General features: G+C 36.5%; 1 protein-coding gene across 20 annotated transcripts in view; it reads right to left on the bottom strand.

Moving 5' to 3' along the window:
- The window catches only part of DTNA (dystrobrevin alpha), a 339,927-nt gene that overhangs the window by 176,000 nt on the left and 136,592 nt on the right, over positions 1–27,335 (bottom strand). For all 20 annotated transcript variants that reach the window (XR_006729289.1, XM_045527842.1, XM_045527844.1 and 17 more), the window contains one exon: positions 3,854–3,982. The gene's annotated coding sequence lies outside the window, so the exon portion shown is untranslated. The remainder of the gene's footprint in view (positions 1–3,853; positions 3,983–27,335) is intronic.

The raw sequence follows: 27,335 nt of genomic DNA, 5'->3' as shown, positions 1-27,335 counted from the left end.
CACCATGTCCTTTTGAATATAACCACAGTACATTAAAATGGACAGATGAGCAGTCTCGATGACCTCCGAGAAAAGATTGAAAAGGAAAATGGCTACATAAATAAATGAGAAGGAAATGAAAATAGCAAGGCACTTACATTTAAAATAACTAAGTGGAGTACCAAAATGATTAAATGAAAAGCTACTTTAATACCAAGGAAGCTCTTTAGAGTGAATGGAATTTTTGAGACAGGGCGAATTGTTTAGCTGTAAGGAAGACAGACAGTGGCATCCTGATCACATTGCTCTCCAATATATTTAGTATTTACTATGGGAAATGGGAAATGTTCAGATCATAAGACATCTTCAAGTAGCAAACAACCATTACTGAAAATGAGAGATCATATCCCTCAACTGTAGGTAAAAAGATCAATAATAAAATGAATCAGATGCTCTAGATTTAAATGTGAATGCCAGAAGGAGACTGATGCCCAAAGAAGTTCTTATATGGTACTTAACAGTTTCTGAAATGAGAATATTAAAAAAGTAAAAATCATATTTGGAATGTTATGTGAGAATTTAAAAAATCTTCCTGCTAATTTGATATGTAAAATGGGAAAGCTGACAATGATTTTGTTAACAGCAACACATTAATGCTATCATACTCTACAGCTTAGAATATGGTTTTAAATATATTAAGTTAAAAGTTTTTCAGTGTTAAAAAAAAGAAAACCACTCTCCAAGAGAATGAGAAGACAAGCCACAAATTAGAGAAAATATTTGCAAAAGACAATCTGATGAAAGACTATTAGCTAAAATATACAAAGAACTTTTAAAATTCAACAATAAGAAAACAAACAACCCAATTAAAAAGTGGATCAAAGGCCTGCCCTGATACTTCCCCACAGAAGATATGCAGATGGCAAGTAAGCATATGAAAAGATGTTCAACATCACTAGGGAATTGCTAATTAAAATCACAAGTATGAATCTATTAGAATGGCCAAATTCCAAAACACTGACACCACCAAAGGCTGGAGAAGATATGGAGCAAGAGGACACTCATTCATATTAGTGAAAATGCAAAATGGTACAACTGCTTTTGTAGACAGTTTGGCAGTTTCTTACAAAACTAAACATACTCTCACCATATGATCCAGCAATCATGCACTGTGGTATTTACCCAAACGAACTGAAAACTTATGTCCACACAAGAACCTGAACACAGATATTTATAGCAGCTTTACTCATAACAGCCCACACTTGGAAATAACCAAAATGTCCTTCAGTAGGTGAAGAGATAAAACGTGGTACATCCAGGCAATGGAATATCATTCAACACTAAAACAAAAATGAGCTGTCAAGCCATGAAGAGAAACAGATGAAACTTACATGTATATCACTAAGTGAAAAAGAAGCCAATCTGAAAATCATACTGTATGATTCCAACTATATCACGTTCTGGGAAAGGTAAAACTATGGAGACAGTAAAAAGATCAATGGTTGCCAGGGGTTGGAGGAAGGGAGGGATGAATACGTAGAGCACAGAAGATATTTTAGGGCAGTGATACTACTCTATATAATACTACAGCAGTGGATACATGTCATTTTACATTTGTCAAAACCTATAGAATGTACAGCACCAAAAGTGAACCCTAATGTAAACTATTGACTTTGGGTGATAATGATGTGTCAATGTAGGTTCATTGACGGTAACAAATGTACCACTCTGGTGGCGGATGTTGACGGTGGGGGAGGTTGTGTGTGTTTGTTATATGTGTAAGGGGATATAGGAAAACTCTGTACTTTCCACTCAGTTTTTCTGTGAACCTAAAATTGCTCTAAACAAAAGTTTACTAATTAAAGAAACAAAGAATGATCTGGTACTATGAGACACACTGTATGATTCCATCAGATGAAGTTCTAGAATAGGCAATACTAGTCACTGGTCAGATAAGCCAGGATGGTGGTAAAGAGAGCCTTGGAAGGTCACATGTGCAGGACTTCTGGGGGTGTTGGTGATGTTTTGCTTCTTGATCTGATTGGTTGTATACACTTTATGAAAATTCACTGAGATATACACTTACTTGGGACATTTTGTGTATATGTATTATATCTCAATGTCTTAATATAAAGCATTTAAAATTAAAAAAAAAACAAAACTACCCAACTTTACATTTACATATTTTGTGGAAATCCTTTGTTTTCCTAAGGAGAAACATGTAATTCCTGTTCATTTTTCTTTCAATAAATTTTGGAAGACATTAATGCAGCATGGATGGAGTAGTTAGGATCCAACTAAGAAAAGAGAATATATTCTAAGTATTTAAAATGATAGAATTTAATCCAGAGAAGTGGTTACACAGATGACAGAAGACTTGGGAAGCTAAACTGTAGATAGTAAATCAAACTGAAAATTAGCAGCCTCAGGAAGCCAAAGACACTACCACCCCCAATTCTCAGGGGATAATGGGAAGGGGTGGTATTACTGGAGTTCAGGGTTCAAGGTCACTGGGGGAAGCTGGAGACAAGGGGTGGGAGGAAGGAAAGGCTGGGGATGGAAAACACAGCCCATGGCGTTAGTCCCTATGGAGTAGACAGAGGAGGGGCAGGGCAAGGAATGACCTGAAGGTAAAAACAGGCACTACTGGCATAATTGGAAATTAAAGGGTTCAGAAAATAAATTTTTCATTTTCATTTTCCCTTCTAGAGTAACTGTTACAGCAGGCAAATTGATTTACTGGTATTTTCGATGGGCACTAAGTTTAGCTCCTGGGACTGCATTCAGCAAACAACTTGTAAATAAATAAAATTATCATTTTAGTTCTACATCCAATCTCAACAAACCAGATTTATACAGCCTTAAGGTTATGGAAGAATTATTCACCTTCATTTTGAAATTAATGAGAATATAAAGAAAGAATCCCTGCCTTACAGACTAGATTTAGACAGTGGTCAACGTTCTGTCAGTTGTATTGTTGTATTTAGAATTATAAACACAGGCATATTCTGGTGTACTGAAAATCACCTTTCTTCAAAGTAGACAATAAAACCACACTTTGAAAATTTAACTTAAGAGGAGTGGAAAGCCATACAATTTCCTCAATATGGCCATCACTCAATTTCTCCATTCCTCTCTGTTCTGCTGAAAAATGACAATGGCATATTTCAGACTGATATTAAAGCACCAATTTGTAGGCTCTTGTCTTTTGTAGCATGGAAGGGCAATTACATATCATGATATAAAATATATGTATTCATCCATTTTATGGCCTCACAAAATAAAGTTTAATGTGTGTGAGTTTGAGTGTGTGTGCTTAATTGTACATAGCAGTTTAAAATTTTTAGTGCACCTGACCTTAACCATATCCTGCTTTTAATTCTAAGCAATATAAAATCTTCCAAAGGCAACATTTGGAAAGTTATCCCTCTCTCCCACATAGATTTGTTAGTGACTAAATGACCATTGCCACCATCAAATTTTCCTTGAGTTTATTCCATTAAAACAGGATTTTGTCTCATTCTGGTTTATTACTCTGATATTATATACATTTTCTATATTAAAAAATTAGTTAACCTTTAGAATAGAATGAAGTATTATGGCATTTGCTTAATAGAAACCAGCATGAGATTTTGGGGCCATCTGTATGTCATATACCTCATAGTTCAGAGGGTTTTTTATAATAATAACAAGAAATAAACACAAGGTACAGAGACCACGCCTTTCATTGTCTGACATCTCACTAAAAGTGCAAAACTGAAAGGCATTGGTAATATTTAAATTTATTTTCTTTTCATCCAAAGGAGAGAAGCACTGTGAAGGCAAACAGTTCAATGTCCATCTTAAATGCTTCATCTTAATTAAACACACTCACCTAAAATTCAATGAAGAAACAGCATGAACTTTCCAAAACCATCTATTTTCTTTTCTTTGAAATGGCGGTTGAGAATGGCATTTAAAGACTTCCTAAGGACTTCATCCAGGGACTGGAAATCCTATTTATCTGCAATGAGAACATATACTTTTTTTTAGCTAAGCAACTCACACTTAAATATTTATTATACAAACAGGAATCCAGAATTGGCAAATCTAGAACATAGGATATTTTACAAATCCCCTTGTACACTATTCATGACTTATAATGTTCAACTCAGAACTTTGGTTTTCACTTACTATAAGAAATATTTAGAAAAACAGACATTTATGCCAGAAGTCACTTCACAGAAGTGGATGGTGAGGCCCAGAGGGATGAAGCCACAGTCCCAGATGAAACAGCTGGGTAGTGACAGAGAGCTGCTTGGAACCTTGGGTCCTGATGTAGCGCTTTGTTTTTAGTGGATTAAAAACCCAGAAATGGGAAAACATGGAATATGCTATTTTTTCCAAGCAGATAACTTTCTGGAATGTTGTATCACTATAATTTCTACTAAAGCCCAGGAAATTACTGCTAAGGTCAGAGTCTTCAGACCAACATTTCCTCTAATGGTTTAAGCTCAAGCAGTTGTAAAGGAGATGCCCTGTAAGAATGATGCACTGTAGCAAAGGTAACCTAATGTTATTTACTAATCCACATGATTCATTATGTTGTGTAGTAATAACATATACATAGTAAATAGTTCACAAAAGTGGCTGTTAATATTTCTTATCAAAGTTGAATGATTTTATAAACATTCGCCTTCTGAGAAAACTTACAGATGAGAATTGAAAGACAGAAGCTCCAGATTGCACTGCCCAGGGCCTGAGATCCCCTGTCCCTCTCCTGGGAGTGGCCCAAGCACTGCACCCTCCCTCCCTCCTCAGCCAGTCTTCCCCAGCATCCTTCTCTTCCACCTCCCTTTTCCCCTTTGCTTCTCCTGGCCAATACACAGGCTGGATATTACTATTCCAGATGATGTGAAGCAGCAAAAATTTGAAGCTCAGGACACCAAGTGTTAAGATGAAGGAAAAGAATGGAGAGGAAGGCCACAGCAAAGGCCAGGGGAGAAGGCATCTGGCAGCAGAGGGGGTGGATGGGAAGGGGTAGGAGAAGACTTGCTCTGTACCCTTGATGAGTGATGCGTGCCCTCTGCCCTCAGCTCCAACCCTGTGCTTTCCTCTCCTAACTGTTTTCTTTAACCCAGCTTATCTAAAATGACCACAATAATTACTTTAGCTTTTGAGACTGGCTTCGGGCATCTTATGATTGTAGGTACATAAAGGAAATTCTCTAACAATCTATTTCCCTTCCTCTAATCTAAGTTTTCAGGTATATTCATTATTACAAGAGATTTACTTAATAGGAGATAAAGAAATTTTCACTACACAATTAACCATTGTTCTGTTACATTAGGACCCAACAGTTTTTCTCTGTGCTTAGATTCTAGGGTCATACATGTATTTGACATTCTTTGAATTAAATGTATTATTACAACAGTAGTATTCTTTTTTTCTTAAAATACATGCTTTTTTTAAAAAATAGGATTGGAGTAGATTAGACCTATGCATCTAGGAATAAGTTATATATTGAAAAATATTATTTCCCTTCATGAATGTAGCTCTCCAATCCACAGAACCAGGAAATAAATGGAAATCTTACATAATCTTATATACTCTTCTATAAGGCTATATCTGTGTCTATAATAAAGTTAGCACATAGAGATAAACTTATATCTGACTCTGTCTGGCAATAGAGAATCACTCAAGAAATCCCTTGGTGTTGGCCTACGGATCTCTTAGGGTTTTGCTGCTGGTTGATTCTCCTCTACCTGGCAACCTTGGGAAGGGTGCATTGCATGTTAGTTTTTTGTCCAGGTGTCTGGGTCACCCTAGACTGCAATAAACTAGGCGGGAGACTAGACAAGGCTCATATAGAGATGCTGTGCTGAAGTACCTGTGGGAGGGCTGGGTTGACACCCTGACTGGAAAAGTTGCACCTAGGATGATATCCTGATCATAAATCAGCTTTTAGATTTTGCTGGAGAGATGGGCTCCATTTCAGCCTGTATCTCACAACCAGTGATCAAAAGCAATTGTCTAATCTGGAAGCAGATCCATCCCTACCACTCTTGGCTTCTATCCCTTGTGGCAACTCTAGAGTAAGCAGAACTAAAGACCCATAACTCTTTCTACTCTTCAACCTGAGGGTGGCAGCCTCCCAGGCTGCTATTGTATTAAAGGCATCCATTCTAGACTTTCTTATTCCTACTGGACAATTGCAAAACAAAATTCTCATGTGAACATTGGATGGGAATAGAAAACAATTCCTTTCTTTAAATTCTTATTTAAATTGTAGGCCAGCTAACTTAAATTCTAGTTTGGCTGAGATCTGACTAGAAATTAAAATTTAGTGTCAGGGGATAAAATTAAAATACCGTCTCCTTTACCAAGCTCCCTGAAAAGCTTTCCGCTGGGGTCAGATTGGAGGTAGGAGTCAGTGTCTTACCACAGAGGACCAGAAGAAAAGGAAGTATTTTGGGTGCCATATTTTAGGCATATAGGTTGCATGAAAGTTGCAGGAGGCAGATTTTTGCTTAATAAGAAGAGAACTCCCCTCAAATTAAACCATACCAAAATAGAATGAGCCACCTAAAAAGGTAGTGGCCTTCATACTACTGGTATCAATTTAAATAGAAGCCTCAGTAATCATTTGTGGCTGCGGGATTTGGTAAACGGCATGCAGTTACTACAGAACGATGGAATAAGTGGTCATTCCCAACTCAGATTCTGTGGGACCTAGCCAAATATTAGACTGGAGCAGAGTCTAGCTATTCCTTCTCAAGTAACTATAATCAGTCTTAACCAAACAACTTCATAGGTCCGGCCTTTTATGAGTGATGCTATGTTGCCATATTCACAAATTGCATGCTAGGGTTTCATCCCAGTGCAAACAGCTGACCTCAGGATTCCCGTTAACCCTTTTCTGCAAACACAGCAACAGGCAGATCCTCTACAACAATGAAGAGGCTGGAAGAGGACAAAAGACTTAGGTCTGAAAGATCCCTGATGCATCTTCTGCTTTATGGGAAGGAGAAGAACTGGGTTCAGAAGACTGGGTTTTATTTCTGTCTCTAACACTAACTAGCTGGACAGGTCATTTACTCTCAAGTCGGTTTCAGTTTTCTCATTAGTAAAATGAGGGTATTGGTTTCAACCAGAGGTTCTCAATCAAGGGTGATTTTGCCCTCACCTCCTAGGGACATTTGTCTAGAGACATTTTTGGTTGAGGGGGAGGGTAGGTACAACTGGCATCTGGTAGGCAGAGGCCAGGATGCTGCTGAACATCCTACAATTCACAGGACATCCCCCAACCACCCTTCCCCACCAAATAATGATGCATTCCAAAATGTCAATAGCACTGAGGTTAAGAAACCCTTGTCAAGATGGTTCAAGTCTCTCTCTGTCCTAATAACTATTCTGCAATTTCACCACAGGTCCTTTTTCAAAGTAGCACCTGTTACTACGTGAAATTACCATGAATTTTCTTACCTAAGAATATGCGCAATTTGTGGGCAGGGATCATCTTGCTTATTTCCTCATCATCTCTAGCACATCATTTTTAATGATGGATAGTAATCCTCACTAAATGTTTGAATAAATGATTGATGGTGGGAAAATTGGCAAACATGAAGTTCACATTTTCACACCTGGTTCCTGCACAGAGTTGTAGTATAATATTCAGATAATTTCACCAGATTATTAGTTATTGGCCTACGAACATCAAAGTGGCTTGGGAAGCTATAGTAAAATGGATTTAGAATCATGGCCCTTGGACTAAACTCAGAATCAGTCCAGACACAAGGATATTAATTAAGTGAGACTCAGGGAGAGCACGGCTGGGAAATGGGCCTTTCTGGACACTTAAAAGCTGGAGACAGAATCAGTGCTCATGGACACTTGGGCGTTCTGTCTATTTCAAGGAGTTGTTCTTGCTGACACAGCTCAGTCTGAGATCAGGAAGGTCATAGATGTCTGTACATATTTTCTATTAAAGGCACAGAATATTATTCTACTTCAGCCTCTAGGATAAAGGGGCTGCAGCTGTGATAGTTTAGTTGTTCCAATCCAGTGCTGTGCCACCACTGAAGGGCAAGCAATTAATCTGATCTCAGAGGGAGTTGTGCATGTGTAACTCCTCTCCATCACATCACAGTCCACTGTTTGCAGAAACACGGGCGCACTTCACAATTCTAGGAATCTAGGTGTCTAAACAGGCTGCTGCTGTGCCTCACTTTTCTGTTGCCCACTTTAATACTTACTCCCTATAACACCTAACAAGACAGCAAGAAGGTAGCCTAGTATAAAACAGTAGCAGAAAATTTAGCTTTACTCTTGATATTTCATCAAACTGATACAAAAATCATACTTCAACACTTAGGTTCGAGCAGAGAAAACAACATTTGGACAAAACAGCTGTCAAAAGGAATGGACGTAGACGTTCAGCAGTGAACATGGAATTTTTTACATCACAAAGTCAAAGACCTGCTGACATTCGGGAATGCTTAAGAAATAATATGGCAACTTGCCTGTCAATATCAGGTCAGTTGGGTATTCAGTCAACTGGTTTAAAGGTGCTAAGAAGGAAGAAGGTGGTTTTTAAAGCATTTCTCAGCTCTGCTTCTTGCACAGTATTTTGTTTCCTTCAAGGAGCTGCCTTTGTGTTTTTTTCTGTTGCATTTTATGATAAGGTTAAGGTAGTTGCTATCCCAGAAGATATTCACATTCTAAAAAAGACATTTCCCTGGTTATAATGTGTATAATGATTTACACTGTACCTGGGCGGCCTCAGCAAAGCAGTGCAATCACTAAGAACTCACTTGAGTGCCCATACATTTTTTTCTTTTTTAAAATAACAAATGTAAAGATAATTAGCTTAGATGCTAATATTTATTGGAAAGCAAGTTTTATTAAAAATAGATCAAGAGATGTCAGGAAACTTACAGAGTTTTTAAGTTTTTTTTTTTAAATCAAATAACTTTCCTTTTAGGAAATGTAGAAAATATGATAAATTATGAAGAATATTAATATCAACTACATTTCACCTCAGAGGAAATTCCTATGAAGATTTTATACATTTACTTCCATTTGTATATACACGTGTGTATATATCACATACTACATAATTTTTAATGGTGTTGAGGGGTTATAAACTATATATAATTTTGTTTCAAGTTTTTAGAACTTTTTGTGTGCTTCTATTATTAATAATCCACACATATTCAGCATAAATACTTCCTCTTTTTATAGCTATGAGATTATTTTTATTCAACTTGCTAATTAAAGGATGTAACATGTATGAAGACATGGGACATAAGTAGTCACTGAATGCTTCTTTATTTTATTCATGCACTTTATACACACTCACATTTGCACAGAACACATTTTGGCTGCATTGCAGGGTAAAGCAGTAGGTCATCACTTTATTTTTATAATAATGCTTTTTTATTATAGAAATCTCTATTGTACAAAACCCAAGTATCCCAAAATCAGAAAAATAGAGGTCACTTTCTCAGGATAGACTTTTAAGGAGAGTGGTTATCTCATTTTGTATCTTTAAAAAAATGCAATTGCAAAACCATTTACTTACACAATTCCTAAACTTAAGTATCTTAAGCTTTCTTAGATGAAAGTCTCCTTTTATTAATGTAAGTAGGACAATATGTAACTAAAACTGACTACAGGCAAATGCCACTCCATAGTGATGGCCTTATTAAACCTTGAAACTCTCCATGTTGAAATGAATTCCAAGTAAGGCAGAAAGATTAACATATTTTTGCTGATCAGGACAAAAAAATGATTGCCCAAGCCCAGCTTTTTGTCTCTTGCATCTCAGTATACCTACCGGATTGGTCGAATTAAATTAAATTTTGAGAGTTAAATAAAAATGTATCAAAGATTATTCCAACTAATTTTTAAAAAGACAATTTTTAAATATTTTAAAATATTAAGGGGTACAAATGTTTTTGTTACATTGATACCTTTTATAATGCTTAAGTCAGGGCTTTTAGTGTGGCCATCACCCAAATACTGTTAATTGTACCTGTTAGGTAGGTTTCCACCCATCTCCTCTTCCCCCTTACCCCCTTCTTGATTTCCTATGACCTTTATGACTCTTTGTGCCCACGTGTGCCCATCAATTAGCTTCCAATTATTAGAGAGTATATGTGGTTGTATTTTCCATTCCTGAGACACTTCACTTAGGATAATGGTCTCCACTTCCATCCAAATTGCTGCAAAAGGCATTAAGTTATCCTTCTTTGTGGCTGAGCGGTACTCCATGGTCTAGATATACCATGTTTTGTTAATCCACTCATGAATTCATGGGCACTTGGGTGGATTCCACATCTTTCCAATTGTGAATTGTGCTGTAATAAACACGCAAGTGCATGTGTCCTTTTGATAAAATGACTTCTTTTCCTTTGGGTAAATACCCAGTACTGGGATTGCTGGATTGAATGGTAGATCTACTTTCAGTTCTTTGAGGAATCTCCATGCTGTTTTCCATAGAAGCAGTACCAATTTGCAATTCCACCAACATTGTATAAGCATTCCTTTCTCTCTGCATCCATGCCAGCGTCTATTGTTTTTGGACTTTTTAATAAAAGCCATTCTAACTGGGGCAAGGTGATATCTCATTGTGGTTTTAATTTGCATTTCTCTGATGATGAGTGATGCTGAACAGTTTTTCATATGTTTATTGGCCATTTGTCTATCTTCTTTTGAAAAGCTTCTGTTCATGTCTTTTGCCCACTTTTTGATGTGGTTGTTTGATTTTCTCTTGCTGATTTTTCTTTGTAGATTCTGGTTATTAGCCATTTATTGGATGTATACCTTGAAAATATTTTCTCCCATTCTGTAGTTTGTCTATTTGCTTGTTGATTATTTCCTTAGCTGTACAGAATCTTTGTAATTTAATCAAGTCCCATTGATTTGTTTATTTTTCTTGTTGTGATTGTCATTGGGTTTTCTTTTCATAAATCCTTTGCCTGGGCTGATATCTAGAAACAGTTTTTCCTATATTTTCCTCTAGTATTCTTATGGTTTCATGCCTTACATTTAAGTCTTTTGTCCATCTTGAATTAATTTTTGTGAGTGGTGCATGAGATGGATCATGTTTCATTCTTCTGCATGTGGCTATCCAAATTTTCCAGCACCATTTATTGAAAAGGGATTCTTTTTCCCAGTGTATATTTTTGTCTACTTTGTCAAAGATCAGTTGGCTGTATGTGGATGGTTTTATTAATATATTTGAGTTTTCTGTTCTGTTCCATTGGTCTATGTCTCCATTTTTGTGTCAATTCCATGCTGTTTTGGTTACTATAGCCTTGTAGTATAGATTGAAGTCTGGTAATGTGATACCTCCAGATTTGCTCTTTTGCTTAAGATTTCTTTGGCTACTCAGGCTCTTTTCTGGTTCCAAACAAAGTGTAGAATTATTTTTTCTGTATCTGTGAAATAATGATGTTGGTATTTTGATGGGGACTGCATTGAATCTGTAAATCACTTTCGGCAGTATGGACATTTTAACAGTGTTGATTCTACTGATCCATGAGCATGATATGTTTTTCCATTTGTTTGTATCATCTGCAATTTCTTTTCTAAGTTTTTCATAGTTCTCTTTGTAGAGCTCTTTCACCAGACAAAATTTTAATTACCTACCTGCTAGTATATCATAGATTCTATTGAAGTCTCCCTGGTAATATGTAACTGTGGGCATCTTGCTCATATTTTATGTTCATTCATTTGTTAGAGAAGTCCACTGCATACTTCTAAGAGATTAATAATAAGTGTGATCTGGTATAACTGTTTCTGTTTGATTTTACCATGATGTAAAGATCCAAACAATTAGAAAAGAAGAAAGGAAGGAAAGGAGGGAGGGAGTGAAGGAGGGAGGGAGGGAAAGAGGGAGGGAGGGAAGGAAAGAGGGAGGGAGGGAGTTTTCTATGTATAACTAGATATAGAAAAAAGGCAAAATAAAAAAAGATTTTATAGAACCTTTATCAGTTACATTAGTACCATTAAAAAGGGGATGGATGAAGAGTGGAGGAAATATTTGCATGCAGATTACTATACTTCCCACAAATATCCTGAATTACATTTGTACTAAGCACATTTTTAAACATTATTCTTCTTTAATATGCATAAAACTCCAACCATAAAGCATGTTCTCATAAAATAACACGTATGCAAATATAGCAGTTATTTGGACACAATTTCAGTGACAAACTCTTGCCATGAAAACCAGATTCTTAATTTTTTTGGTTGTTGTTGCTTGCAATGTATATCTTGTTTCTCCAGAAAAAAATATTTATGTGCAAAATATGGGTGGTTGTTTGCTTCAACAAAGAAATACTTTTTCTGGAAACCATAAAAACCTAGAAGCCTTCTAATTTTGGGAATGAAGGTTCTGGTCTTGCCCTTTAATGGTGCATTTTCACTTTGATTCGTGGCCTTTCACATGCCAAATGCCTTAGTAGTCACTTGAGGGTTACCGGTATCTTAAGTTATAATTTTTATCTGACTCAGAGGGCATGAGTGCCTTTTTTAAAAAATGAAGATAAAAGATATAAAATTTAATTTGGTATCAACAGATTGCCATTCTATTTTGGGGTTAACAAAGTGATATTATACTCCATATCAGAGATTTTCAAACATTTTGTTATGAAAACCCCAAGAGCTTTTGTCTATGTTTGTTATATCTATCAATATTTATCTTATTAGTAGAAATTAAAACTTAGAAATTTAAAAAATATTCACTTATAAATTCATTTATGTGTCAGTGATAAACCCATTACATGTAACATAAGAAATATATATTTTTAATAAAATAGAAATATTTTCCAAAACAAAAATGTTGGTGATAGGTATGGCATGGTTTTACATTTTTGGAAATCTCTTCAATATCTGGCTTAATAGAAGATAATTGGATTTTTGTATCTGCTTGTGCATATAATCTATTGCAATATGTTGTTTTGGTTGATGAAACTCCAGGCTCACACAGATATGCAGTTCGAAATGGCAGTCTTTTTATAGCCTTTCAGATTATTATGGATATTTTTCTTCTACGTGACACTGAAACTCAACAAGTGGCTGTTCCTAAAAATGAGTTGCAACATGGAATCTGAAATGTATCAATGAACTCTGTATTGTGTGTTACATTAAAATCCACAATCTGTCTCATATTGGTATAGATTTTTTTTTTAACCTATGTATGACTTAATAACATCATGAATTGGTTATTTGGAAAATATTGGTTTACTAATTAATGCAGATCTTTCAAATGCTGACATATTTCATTTTCAATAATGAAAAATTACTTTTATTAATATCACCATCAGTCTCATTAGAAAAGTATTTTAGGGATTGAGAAGCTGTCAAGCTCATAGTGGCAGATGTAAGCTTTCCAAAATTCTAATTTCTATTTGAAAGTTTAAATTTTATCATTGTCAGAAATTTCTGTCAGTTGTTTTTTCTGAAGGGACATGCTCACTTCATTCATGTTCAAGAAAATATTTGCCAAATACCCTTGACTGAATAACCATAGTTTGTGTGCCAGTTGTTCTTTCAAGGAAACATGTTCTATGAAAGAAGTGGCTAGTTCCACTTGTACCTCAAACAGCCATACTTGGAGACAATGATTGTACCTCAATATATTTTAAAGTATGCTTTATGCATACTCTCCATTTCCTCACACTGATTATTTCAAAGATGTGATTTAAAGTTCCAAGATTTCATAAAATGCTCTCATTGTTTCTTCCTTTGTTTTTTCACTGGAAGTGCATGGGAATGGAAAGCATAATACCTACCAGTAGAGTTTGGTGCTGTTGCCTCCATTAGTATCAATAACAAGGTTCCAGCACTTTTACCCACCATTACTTTTGCACCATCAGTGCAAATGTCCACATGGGGAAAAAGGCAAATAATATGTTAGAATTATTGTTAAAATAGTTTTGGCCTCAAGGACCCCTAGAAAGTGTCTTGGGACTTAATTTTGAAAACATTTCCCTAGAAGGAACGGAATATATTAAGGTGGTTGAGTCAAGGCCCTGAGATTGAACAAAGCCACAGGTAAATCTTGCCTCATTACTGATTTAATCTCTATGTGATGTCAGGCAAGTTACTTAACCACTCCAAGCCCCATTTTTCAGACCTCTAAAATAGGAATAATAACAGAGTTGTTCCTAAAGATTAAAGGAGTTCACTTAACATGGTGTCTGACACACAGTAAACTCAACAGATGTTAACTATGATTAATAATATTTATATTACAGCTTTTTTCTGAGATCAAGAAGCAAAAATATGAGTACTTTGAAATATTAGCTGTTTGTTGAAATTTATCCTACCCAAATCCAAATCCCAGTTCTACTTGTCCTCTGTGAGTACAAGCTACATGCAGATATGTTTTTTTTTCCCTACCATATTGAGTAACGAGATTGATATTCTGTCCTTTGTATGTTGACTTTGCAAATTCTAGTGTAGTCAGTCCTGAGACACATTTCTTCGTAGTTAGTTAATGGAGATAAACAAGAGACGTTTTTTGACTAGGTCCAGGATCTCCCAATCCTGATCTACTGCCTGCCACACCATGTTCAGAAAGCAGATATTACCAAGGGGTACACTACGACCAGAAAGCTAGACCACAAGGAGTGCCAGAGACCCATTTTGCCTGAGGTCTAGAACAAACACGGTAGAAATGACTTTCTTGGAACATGCACTCTTGTGTTAATCTCAGTCCTCCAGATTTTACTACTTTATGGGGAAAACTGACTTCAAGGAGATGGACTCAATAAAGGGTGAGGTGTGTGTGTGTGCATGCACTCTCACAAGCAGGGATTTGACACTAAGTGAGTGCTAGAAAACTCTAAGTTCACAGGGGCATCGAACTGACATAAATGGTGGAAACAGTGAATGCAAGGCAAGGAGACCCAGGCCCATTGTGCCTGCACATCTTACCCTTATGAAAATTCTTTACTTCCTCAAAGAAATATGTTCTCTCTCATTTTCCTTGAAACTGTAAGAAGTTTGCTTGGTTTGTTTTTCTTTTTACCATTCTTCATGTATATGTGAGTACAAAATGAAAAAATCCACTTCTTAATAATGTAAAAAAAAAAACAATGATGCAAGCTTGATGATAAGCAGCACGTGATATGTAGTCTCAGTGTTGGAAAAACAAAGAGTGGTAGCAATGGAGTTGAAATGAAAAGTATGTGCCCTGTTTAAAGAGAGAAGCTCCCCCTGACTGCTACATTGAGGCACAGATACAGCATGGCCACATCTTCTTATTTTCAAGTTCAGGACAGAAATCCAGATATTTATGTGAAATCTTCAAATTTATAAATGTTGCATGGAACTCGGTAGACCAAATAAAACATGTTGGCAGAGTTTGCAAGATGACACATTTTGGATTTCTCTGAAGATATAATTTAATTTTCTTTCTTGATCTCATGGACCATTATACTCCACACTTGACCTACCTCTTATCACCTCTCCTCCCTTGGGGCGAAGATGGGGGGAACAGGGCAGAGAGGAGCCTTTATCTCCCTCTAGTGGTTAAAATATGTCAAAACAACTAGCTGAATGCTCATTCATTCTGTTTTTTGAAAACTTTCAACTATGTGAAATTCATCATTCATCTCACTAAAATCAGCAAAACAGATGCCGGCTATTATGTGTGAGATGTGGACAAAACATAAATTTTACAGTCAGTGCAGATTAGACGCTGGGGTAACAGGCATCCAAAAGAGGGAGAAGGGAAATCAGCTCAAGGAGGGACTTAGAAGACACAAGAGTTCTAGACCTACCCACCAGGAAAAGAGAAGACTCTGAAAACTTGTACACTAACAGGATGCAGGGACAACAGTACATGCTGTTGCTGGAACACTGAGTTTTATGTGTAAAGATGAGCAGAGTGTGAATGATCCACTTATCCACTAGGCAGAGCAGTATCTAGGAGGTACTGCTAATTTGATCCCTGTTTTAACTATTTAATAGTATCTTAGCACTTATTAATTAATGGAGAACATCTCTCATTCTTTGTTTAGAAGCTTCACTTGAGGAAAGTGTTTCTAGGGTGGAGAATGAGATAAATTTTTCAATCTTGAAAAAGTAAATAGAATTTTAAATCGCTCAGTAATACAGAGCTAATAAGTGATGCTGAGAAAGTTAAAAAGTAGACCTCATGACAGCTTTGTTACATTTGAATGCCCACATTGTCTTAGAACACGGTCCCCACGTATTATATGCCTGTAGCTCAAATGTCACCCTTCAAGCATGGTTCCCTCTGTAGATTCATTTCTTTGCTGTTTTGGCCTCCTTGACACACTCCGATAACTTAATGAACTGAAATACAATAGCTTTTAGAAGCTCAGTACTTCATTCTACTTCTGTTTTGAAAACAGTTTTTGAGTTGAGAGCATGTCAGCCAAAGCAGCCCAAAGAATGTGGCTGTTGTTACAGGGTCAGCTTTTCAGAAGCTGTCGGCAGCCATTATTGGCGTTCTGTCAAACAGTCACCACGGGCAGCAGGGCCATTCATGGGCAGTGAGTCAGCAGCTCTGACAACACTAAATACGGTAACTGGTTAATGCGCAAGATAATAGGCTCATGTGCTTCTTCAGGAAGCACCGGGGAGAGGAAATATTTTACTTTTCAGGTTTATTTAATGACCTATCTAGAAGGAAATGTGGATGTTAATTCGTGTGTGTGTGTGTGTGTGTGTGTATGTGAAAATCTAGATTAAAATACTTATACATATGGTTTCTTCTGTAAAACAGAAACATGTCGAAACTAAGAACTGAGTTATGAGAAGCTAGGTATTTCAGATGGGATATTGCTGTATAATACAAAGCGGGAGACATGCTTTATACCTGGGCTGTCCACTCCAGTAGTCCCTGGCTACATGTAGCTGCTGAGCAGCTGAAATGTGGCTCATCCAAATTGAGATGTGCTGAAGTGTAAAATAGACACTGGATTTCAAAGATACAGTATAAAAATGTATAAATATCTCTTTAATAACTTTTTATATTGATTGTATGTCGAAATGATAGTATTTTGGATATATTAGACTAAGTAAAATATATTATTTAAATTAATTTCACTTGTTTCTTTTTAGTTTGTTTTTAATGAGGATATTAGAAAACTTAAAATTACATATGTGGGTTTCATTTGGATTCTGTTGGAAAGCGGTGCTTTAGAGGAAGATTTCTGATATCATCTCCTTCCATTTAACACACACAAACACACACACACAGACTCACATGCACGCACGCGCATGTGCAGGAAATGGCTAGAAAGGCAGCCTATGGTAAGTGGGCATTTAAAAAATACAGGCTTCAAAATTCCATTTAAGGTGCTGATTTACAGATCCCAGTTCTCTAAGCCAAAGAGTGGCACAGCAGAGGCCACAGCACTGGAGACATTCTACCCTGAATCGCCAATAGGCCTCATCTTTGGGTCCAGGGGTGAAAGAGCATTTGTCATAGTTCATTTAATTCTAACCACTTTATTAAGAAGGAAAGGGAATTGTCAAAGATGCTGGGAAGTGCCACTCTTAAAGAACAAAGTGAGCTCTGTAGCAATAAATTGATGTAATTCTCTGGACTTCTCAGTTCTATTTTAGACTTGAATGCCCTCAAGACCGATTTGGCAGTGGTGGCCAAGACAGTATTATAACACATTGGGCTAAAGCATTGCCTTAATAAGGATTTTAATAAAGACAAAATTTGGACACTAATTTGGTTATTTAAATCAACCAATGAAAAAATCATAATTTCGAGATTTGCCTGAATGTGGTTTTTGTGCTTTGTCACCACTACTAAATTGTCCCCCTAAATTCTGGCTAGTGTTGAGAGGTTCCTAGCAGCCTTTCTCCTGGACCTTGCTGCATGATCCATCCTTTTTAGTTTCAGTGCTTTAATCAGTTGCATTACTCAGTTGTTTTTTTCCCTTCTTCTTAGCCAACAACTACTTTGAGGACATTGAAGTCCTGGAGTCCAACAGTTACCAATTTGGGGCTCCAAAGTCACTTAACTCCTCTCCTTTAATTTCTCTTTCATCTATTTTGAACTTAGCTATTGACTTTAATGGTTATGAGCACAGCTGGAAAACAAAACAGCTGAGCAGAGGTTTCATTAATGGTGTCTAGGCCTTTCTGCAAGATTGTCCAAAGGTGTATTCTAGTGATAAAAAATGGCATTGTGCATGGCTCCTGCACTAGCTGGAAGAAAGGTTGAAATTCTTCAAATGTTTTTTCATGAAGAGCCATGCAATGTCTCCCCTCCTTCCTAAATAAATAACCTAATTTTGTCCTTGAAATTCAGAAATTGGGCCCAGTCTTTGAGGGAGACTTCTATTGGAGAATGGCTTATCATGGTCTTCTAAAATCACTGTTTAGTATTTTTCCTTCTCCAAATGAAGAGTGATATATGTGAAATTTAGTGTATCAATTTAAGGTTATGGAAATATTTTAAAGAAAATTAATAGGTTAGTATTCTGACAATTTTTCATGTATTTTGCTTTCTCATTAAAAAAGACATTGTGTTACATTATGAACATTTACTTAAGAGATAAAAATAGATAAGGTTCTTTTATCACTCTTTAAGGCAATTGTTTTTTAACTCTTTCAGTTTAGATAATGAAAGGAAATGGACTGATTTATATCACATTTTACTTTTTGACAAGTTTGTTTAATCTAAATTCTTGACACGTATTTCTGAGCAATGCCAAAAAAGCGCCATATCTGGAAAATATACAAAAGCAAGAAAAGTTTAGCAAGCTAGGGCAAGCTTACAGTGTTTGCAGAATAACAAATTTATATTATCTGATTCTAGTGGTGGTAGTTCAAAAGACAATGCAAATATGAAAAAATTATGTATAATAGACTTGACTTCATTTCACTAAACTTTTAGATAACTGCATTACAGTATTTTTTAAAAAAAGCATTTCTACATCTAACAATTAGAATTTCCTCTTCTCTTTATTTTAGTTTTTATGATGTAAAATGTAATAAAAATAAGGGATCCTGTTTATAAGATTTTATGGGTTGTTAATGAAACTTCTTCAGAGAAACCAACCAACAAAGACAATCCACACCACTGAACCCTGTGACATCTGTAAAATGTGGTTTGAGGACCCTAACAGGGATTGGAGGACTTCAATAGGAGAGTAAAAAGCAAATTGGGATTTCTCCCTGACCTGGAAGTCCAGAATGGAAGGGGTTAATGGTGACTGACAGATCATTTTAAGCCCTTTTGGCACCAGTGACCTTAAGAGAAAAAGAACAATGACACAATTCTCAGACATTTAGCTAAGAAGAGCTCCTCTTGTCTTTGAACTGTGCCTTCTAGCAGGACAATGTGCAGAAGATAAAATCCAAACTGTATAGCCTTGGCTGACTTAACCAAGATGAATCATTTTAATGAATGGCTTACTTCACCTCTTCTAGGATTGACAGTTTGAACTCACTGCTTAGTGTTTAGCAACACAAAAATTGGAAATTAAATCATAACCAAGTTGTGCCTAATTAAAGAAATAAGAGGAACTTATAACAATAACTTTATAAAAGGAATTTATAAGCTGTGCTAAAATTTGATAATGATGTGAGCCATCCTGTAATGCAAACCACAAGATTATTGCCAAGAACATAAAATCCATTCATATAGTCTGATTCTGTCATCTGTAGCAAGAGAAGCAGTTGACAACTGAATATCACTGTATGTGTGTGTAAACATGTGCGTGTGTGTAAAGCCTCCCTTTTTGCTCATTTAAAAGAGTAGAATATGAAAGTTGAAAAGTTTGAGAGAATAAGGTAAAAGGGAGACTTATTAATAACTTCTTTGTATATATGAATATTGACTTTTTTCTCATATGTCTTACTCCATGGCAAGGTTGTAAGACTCCTGGAAGGACTAGCCCATTCACACTTGAACAAAATAAAAGTTTTATTATACTCAGATTGACAGATAAATTGGCAAAATGCACAAGAGTTTTCTTGTCTATCTAGGAATTTTTCCTTTTCACTTAAGAATAGCTAAAGAGATGAATATAATATTCAAAAACAGCTGCTTAGTTATGCCTTTAGCCACTGTTGCCTTTACCAGGTAAAGTTAAGCAGGTATGATTCTGGACATCTTTGAGCAGGGAAATGGAGGTCTGAGGGGGTGTCTAAGGGGACAGGCATAGGAGGCCCTGGTGGACTGGAATGATCTGGGTGACACTTCCCCTTACTCTAAAGTACCACCAATTGTGTAAGAGAGAGGGAGGCAAGGATTATTTCCAATAACTGACCCAGAGAAGGCCTCAAGTTGGTGGGTGTAGCATGGAAAGGTCACCACGTGAACCAGGCAGTTTACTTGCCTGTCTACCTAGACTGGAGTTTTCTTTTTTGCCTGGCTGGCTGAATAATGGAATATCACATATTGCCTGCATACTACGGAGTCTCAAAAAAAAATTACATATATTAGTAAAATAATTCCTTAATATTATTATTACTATTTTTTTATTCTTTAGTGGTTTTACAGTCAACTTTCTAAATATATACATAGTAGAAGATAGAAGATTATCTCACATGGAAGATAAATTCCAAAATCTGCATTTGGGTTCAGAATATAAGGTGTGTTTTGAATATGAGAATGTACACAAGAGATTAAGTTTCACAATTAAGCTTTGCTCCAGTTAGTGTTAAAGGTATCGCATGTACCCTGAATATATATTAATACTTGCAAGTTTCAGGAGTACAGCATAGTGACCAAGAGCATGGATTTATATCTGTGACTTACTTTCTCTAAAGGTGTTTCCTCATCTTTAATATAAGGATAATAGAGCTAATCTAGAATAACCCTGAGGTGTGGATTTAGATAATGAATGTATTATACTTAGAACACAACTGTTACTCAGTAACTACTAACTGCTCTGGGATTATTAACCAGGGCAAGGGGTGGGAAATAACTAAATAGAAATGGGGGGGGGCATAGAGACATTCATAAAGTGTGATTTCTAAAGTGAAAATCTCCTCCTTGCCAATTAATTAGCAACAGCTCTATCATCTCAACTATTTAAGAATGCCATTAATCCAGCTTGAAGACAGTTGGCCAATCACAGAAGATAATATTGAGTAAGGAGACCAGGTGAATTACTGAGACCACCCAACCTTGTAAATTAATCCATAGTTCCTTGGGGAGTCATCACTGTCCCAAGGCTTCTTCTCAGAAGGATACTCTGAATATTGGCTTTCGCAGATTGTCTGAAATGGCTGACAAGGAAAAGTCCTCAAAACCTTTTGTGTAGTTTCAAACAAACCTCAAGCAGCATTAGCCAGCATGGGGAGATTCAAGAGATTCAAGCAGCTTGAAGCGGCACAATGTATCTGAAGACATATCCTGTATGATGAGTCTCCAGTTCAAAGTTGTACGATAGATAGTTCAGTATGGATTCCTCAGTGGTATTTTAAAAAAAATCCCTTAGTGTTAAGTGGTTTTTCCTTGTGCTTTTATTCAAATAGACCAGTAACACACTGAAGAGAATCGAGCCTCAACTATAGTATTCGCTGTGGAGACAGTCATGATTCCACTCTAGTATTCACTATGAATCGCAGAACCTGCCAGAAGTAAGATTGGTATGCCTGGGAAATGCAGAAGTAATCACAACCAATGTTAGCTATAAATCCACGCAGAGAACTGTAAAACCAAAAAGCTAAAGGCGAGGCAGAATTTTACTTTTAGCAATCAAAAGGCAGACATCTATTCTATTTTTTTCTTTTTTGACTTACCATGATTATAAAATTATATAAAAAGCAGGAATAAATGCATAGCACAGAGCTGATAGCAGAGGCTATACAGTTTCAGGTACTTTAGATGCATAATCTTTAATACCATATTATTCATCTACTAGTTTTTTGTGTACATCTTGGAATCCTGTAAGAAATGGTGACTTTTAAGAGAAATTGTACTAGATTCAGGTTTAATCACTTTGAAACAAATAATTTAATTGCTCTGGCAAGTGGATCATTAGGAAGTACCAAAATAAGGTTACTATTATCCAGTTTCAGAAAATGTATTTACCCGTTTATATATTTATTATGAACATTGAAGCTCCTAGACTAATGCATGATTCTGGCGTATGGAAAACACAATGACAGATGGGACCTGGACTCAGTCTCCTGGAATGGAGATCTCATAAGGTTTCAGACTCAAGCAAGTACTTAGTGGTCGTGCAGTATAAAAAGTGGCAAGAGCTAGTGGAGAAGCACATTTGGGGTATTAGGATTCAGAGGATGAGGAAAAGTAGAAGAGATTAGGCCAGTTGCGGCACTTGGGGGCCTTCACAGAAGTGTCCTTTAAACTAGGGACAGAGAAGTAGCATGGGACTCTCTATATGTTGGTGCTTAATAAATATTCATAGCATGAATGAATGAAAAGAAAATAGAAAGATGATAGCCCACATGCTCGGCACATATCAGTTACTCAGCAAATGCTTCCTGAATTGAACTGCAGAATTTGAGGAAGGACATTCTAGTCAAGGAGACAAGTAAACCCTTGGGCATGTAGGAACAGTGGGTATGTGGGAAAATAATAGTAAAGTGGATAGGGCCAAATCCATAGAATCCAGCTAAGGAGGCTGGATGGTATTGGACGGATAAGAAGAAACCATTGATAATTCTGAGCAGACTGCAACATAAAGTCCAAACCCCTTAACGTGAAACACATGCCTTCTGAGATCTGGTGCCCGCCCACACCGCTAGCCTTCTCTGTCTGTTATTTCCCTCTCTACTCAGGCTGAATCTCTTTCAGTTCCTCAATAAACAGCACTTTCTCTCACCTCCAAGTGTTACACATGCTATTCCTTCTGGTAATCTTTCCACTTCTGTCTGTCTTCCACTCTTTTGTCTGGCTAACTCCTACTCACCTTTGGGTCTCAGTTTTAACATCACTTCTTCCGGGAAGGTTGCCCTGGCCCCTGTACTAGGGTAGCTCTCCCTTGATGTTCTCCCACTGACTCTGCACTTCTCATTGAACCTTAATGAAATGACCTATTTATTGTTAGTCTTTCCATTTCATGATAGGCCCCTTGAATGTGGAGGCCTTGCCTATCTGATAGCTGTATCCCCAATACCCAGCTCAGTGCCTGGGGTATTCATTAAATTAATTTGTTAAATGAATGAAAGAAACAAGATCAGAAATCAGTATTAGGAATGTTGATCTGCCTAAAGCATATCCCACATCATCGAGTGAGGAAAGCCCAGGATTTAAAAAATAAAAGTGGCTGGCACATGGTGTATGGTCATTAAAATATTATAAAATTAACTAGTAATGATGGTTAACATTTATAGAGTATTTACCATGTCAAGCACTATGCTAATTACTTTCCAAGCATTATCTCATTTAATCCTCATAGTAATCTTCTTAGGGTGGTATTGCTAATAAGTAAATAAAATCATAAATATAATTATATATAAATAAAATCTGACCATTTTACAAAAACATTGTATCTATACCTTAAATACCACTTGTAATTCTAGTTGCCATAGCTCACAAGATATATATGAAGTATCTTCATATATGGATGTAGATGAACATGGATGTAGATGTACAAAGACAGACTAAAAAAATACAGGGCATTCTGTTTGGAAAAAGACGATGTAAAATCTATAAAGCTTTGAATGGTCTGGAAAAGATGACAACAGACTTATCCACTGGAAATCTATTGTAGTTTCAAGAGGTAAGTTTAAGGTCTATAAAAGGATGTACTATTAATATTACTAGGAGTAGGTTGAAAATAGAAAATAATTTTTAAACATTCAAATGATTCATGAGTAATAAAGCCATAATAAATTATTAATGTACTTTAGGATTTACAGGTAAATTCTTAATCTGACAGTAAGAAGAATAACTACATTCTTTGATAACACATCTCCTGGTGTCATAGAGAAAACACAGTTTTAACAAAACCAAGGGTCTGATTCAATGCACTAATTTTATATTCTTTACTGACATTAGAACAGAACATCCAATTGTAGCAGCTTTGCCTTATCAGCCTAGTATAATATCTGTCTCTGTGCTCAATAAGTGTTTGTTGAAGGCTAAGAGAGTGTCCAGGAGTGCCATAGGCTAAGAAACTGAATTTTGATTCTATTTTGAGGTAGTGACATTGGCTCCAAAACCAAAAGATGATTAAGAGTGTCTAAAAAGGAAAGGATCTAATTACTGCCATTACTATAAAAAGACTGTGCCCCAAGGAGAGAAGGAGGAACAAATCAGGTGTATACAAGCAGGGAAAACAACGTGCAAACAAGCGCACGCGCACACACACACACACACACACACACACACACGCACGCACACATGACACATCTTTCACGGTATGCAGTTGATTCATATGGCTGGAACTTCACCCTTGAAGTAGAAGGAAGAGTTTACCTGACTCATGCTCTTTCTACTTATAGTTCTTATTTAGTGTCTTGGCAGTAAATCCAGATGGTTTTAAGGTCAACTTTTTCTCTTCAAACACTTTGCTTTCAGGAAGTGAGGATTTTCATCTTCTGTGCCCGTTGCCAGATAGCAGTGTAATCAGAGACCTGCTTGGCTGATCTGTGCAACACAGGGAATCTTAAAACAAATGTTAAGAGTCCTCTGACTCTCAAATTCTCCTGTGTAAATGACTTTGTCTAAGATTGAGCCCTGAGGTCTTTTTTATTTTATTTTTTTTTTACTAGGGTGAGAGCTATCAGTTTAGGAATAGGTAAAATATGCAAATACCTGCCTGGAATTATAAGTAACATTTTCAAATTTGAAAGCAAACATGCCATTTTTATATTCTTACTCTACTTCCACTTACAAACTAAAGTCAGAACAACAAAGTGAATTTACAAGTTTCCCTCAATTTCCTATGCTTTGGATCACATATAGTATAATCTTGAAGTAAGGTGGCTACGTGACAGGAAAGAACAAGGGGGAAGAAAAAGAAATAATTTTAAAAGATTTTTGAAAAACTTTTAAAACAGAGTGCAGATAAAAGTTAATCTAGGCTATTCATCAAAAAGAAAGTGAGGGATATCCCAATAGACATAAAATTAAAAAATAAGATTATAAACATCAATGTCTTTGGCAGAAACATCCAAAAGTTTTTTTTTTTTTTAAACCATCGTTCCCAATTTTTTTTCCCAGAGACCAAATAGGCTGTCAAAGAATGTTATCCACTGATTTGTAGCTCCAAATAGTGCATTCTGGATGAAAATTATTCAAATAAACTATTTAAAATTAGAGCATTTAACACATGTAAATGTCATTGCCAGAAGAGTCCCAGAACGAGGCTCTATCTTTACAATGAGAAAAAGAACCTACCAGAAGTATTTCCCTGATTGTGGGTATAATGTCCTTGCAGAAAATCTGGTAGGCCTTCACAGCATTCTTACTTGTGTGTTGTAGTTTTGCAGACATATCAATTCCAAGATCATAATACTCCTTTGCCCATATCATCTTAAAAGCTGATTGATAAACACTAAAATACCCCTCCCAATACCTCTGAGAAATCACTATAATGTCTTTTTTCAAGATGATAAATACAGACGGAGATAAATTTGCAAGCCAAGAACTAATGAGGAGAGGAAGGAGAGCAGAATGGAATTCAGAAGCCTCAAATTTCCAGTCCTCTGTACATAGTGTTCTTATCTCCAAAGGAATTCTAATAAAGACCTGAACCATTAGAACTAACTCTGAAAGAGTAGAACATTGGCTTCAATTTAACACTATTAGAATATTTGAATTACTTCCTAAAACATTCAATTGAAAAATTAAAACAGAACCAATAGTACCACATTAGCAAGATCCAAAATTTACCTTTAATAAAAATATTTTTAAGGCTAAAATATTTGGGCACTTTTAAAGATATATTTGCATACACACACAATTCTCCACTATCATTATTCAATGTACCTAATCCATTTACCTAATCCATTTGATGACAAAGGGAAGGAGAAATACAATATAATCTGGAGCAAGTTTGAAGAATCCCAAGAATCTAGCCTAAATTTAAAAGTCTGCTAGTTGACAAATCTTTGATCACATCTTCAGAGTTGAGACAAAGCTTCTAAAAGAACCCAAAGAAAGTAACGCTAACCATCTTGAAAGGTCTACTTATAATGGCAGCACTATCACTGTAATGACATTTCAAAAGAGAATAATAATACAGGAGAAAACCACAGGACTTTACTGCTATCTATGCCCATTTACTCCAATTTCTCTTTATCTACAAAATGTATTTCACATCCCTTTGTCTGCTCTGTTTCTTCCCTGTTTTATGCCACTGCACTGGCCTGGGCATCTTATTTGGATGATCTCCAGTCGTCTTCTAACTAGTCTCTCTGCTTTCTACTCTTCCCCCACATCAACCCACTCTTCACAGAAAGCCAGCATTCTGGCATTAAAATATAATCACATAACCCCTTTTCCGTCTTTAGACTTTTCACTGGCTTTCTATTGTGCCTGCAGAAGGACCAAAAGGCTGAACATGTCATATAAGCCTTTCTAGACTCACTTCCACCATTACCACTCAGCCCCTCTGGGTTCCTGTAACACTGGCCTTCTTCCAGTACTTTAAACGTATCACTATCTTCCCAACTCAGATCCTTTGAACATGCTGTTTCCTCTTCCTGAAAATTTTTGTCCACCACCCAACTCTTCTCTTTGCCAACTCCTACTAATCCTGCAGCTTTCAATGTCGATATTATTTCCTCAGAAAGACTTTACCTGATTGCCAAACTAATTTAGATTCCCTGCTTTCTTTCAAAGCACCTATTCTTTTTCCTTTTATCTTTTCACTCACTCATGCATGCATGTAGGCATGCATTCATTCAACAGTTATTGCTGAGCACCTGATACACACAAAGGACTGTTCTAAGTGCCAGAGAGGCATGGTCCAAGCTCTCATGGGGCCTACAGTAGCCACGATTTGTAATGATATGTTTATTTGTGTGTTTATTTAATGTCTACCTTTTCCTTAAGACTGTGAGCTCTATGAGACCAAAGAGTACAAAAGGCAAAGAGGTTAGAACCTGTTAAACGGTTCAAAATTCCTTAGTGGCAAAGCTAGCCCTAGAAGCTGGTACAAAATAGGTTAGTGTTTTCCTCATTTTTAAGAACATATGAAATCGCAGATGTGGCGGAGACCGCTGCCTGTTTTCTTTTTCCTGGCATACAACTCTACTACATTTCCCAGAGTCCTTTGCAGTGCAGTCATATGATTAAGTTCTAGTCAATGGACTGTGAACAAAGGTGATGTTGGCCACTTCTAGGCCTGCTCCTATAGTTTCCCTGTGTGCTCATCCATCCCTTTCCTCACCCCCCACCCCTGCTGGCTGGAAACAGAGGACCCTGTGGTCCAAGAGGGTGG

The sequence above is a fragment of the Lemur catta genome, chromosome 16 (genome assembly GCF_020740605.2).
Source record: "Lemur catta isolate mLemCat1 chromosome 16, mLemCat1.pri, whole genome shotgun sequence".
Classification (NCBI taxonomy): Eukaryota; Metazoa; Chordata; class Mammalia; order Primates; family Lemuridae; genus Lemur; species Lemur catta.
Note: the sequence above shows the minus strand (reverse complement) of the source record. Positions and strands in the feature narration are given on the sequence as shown.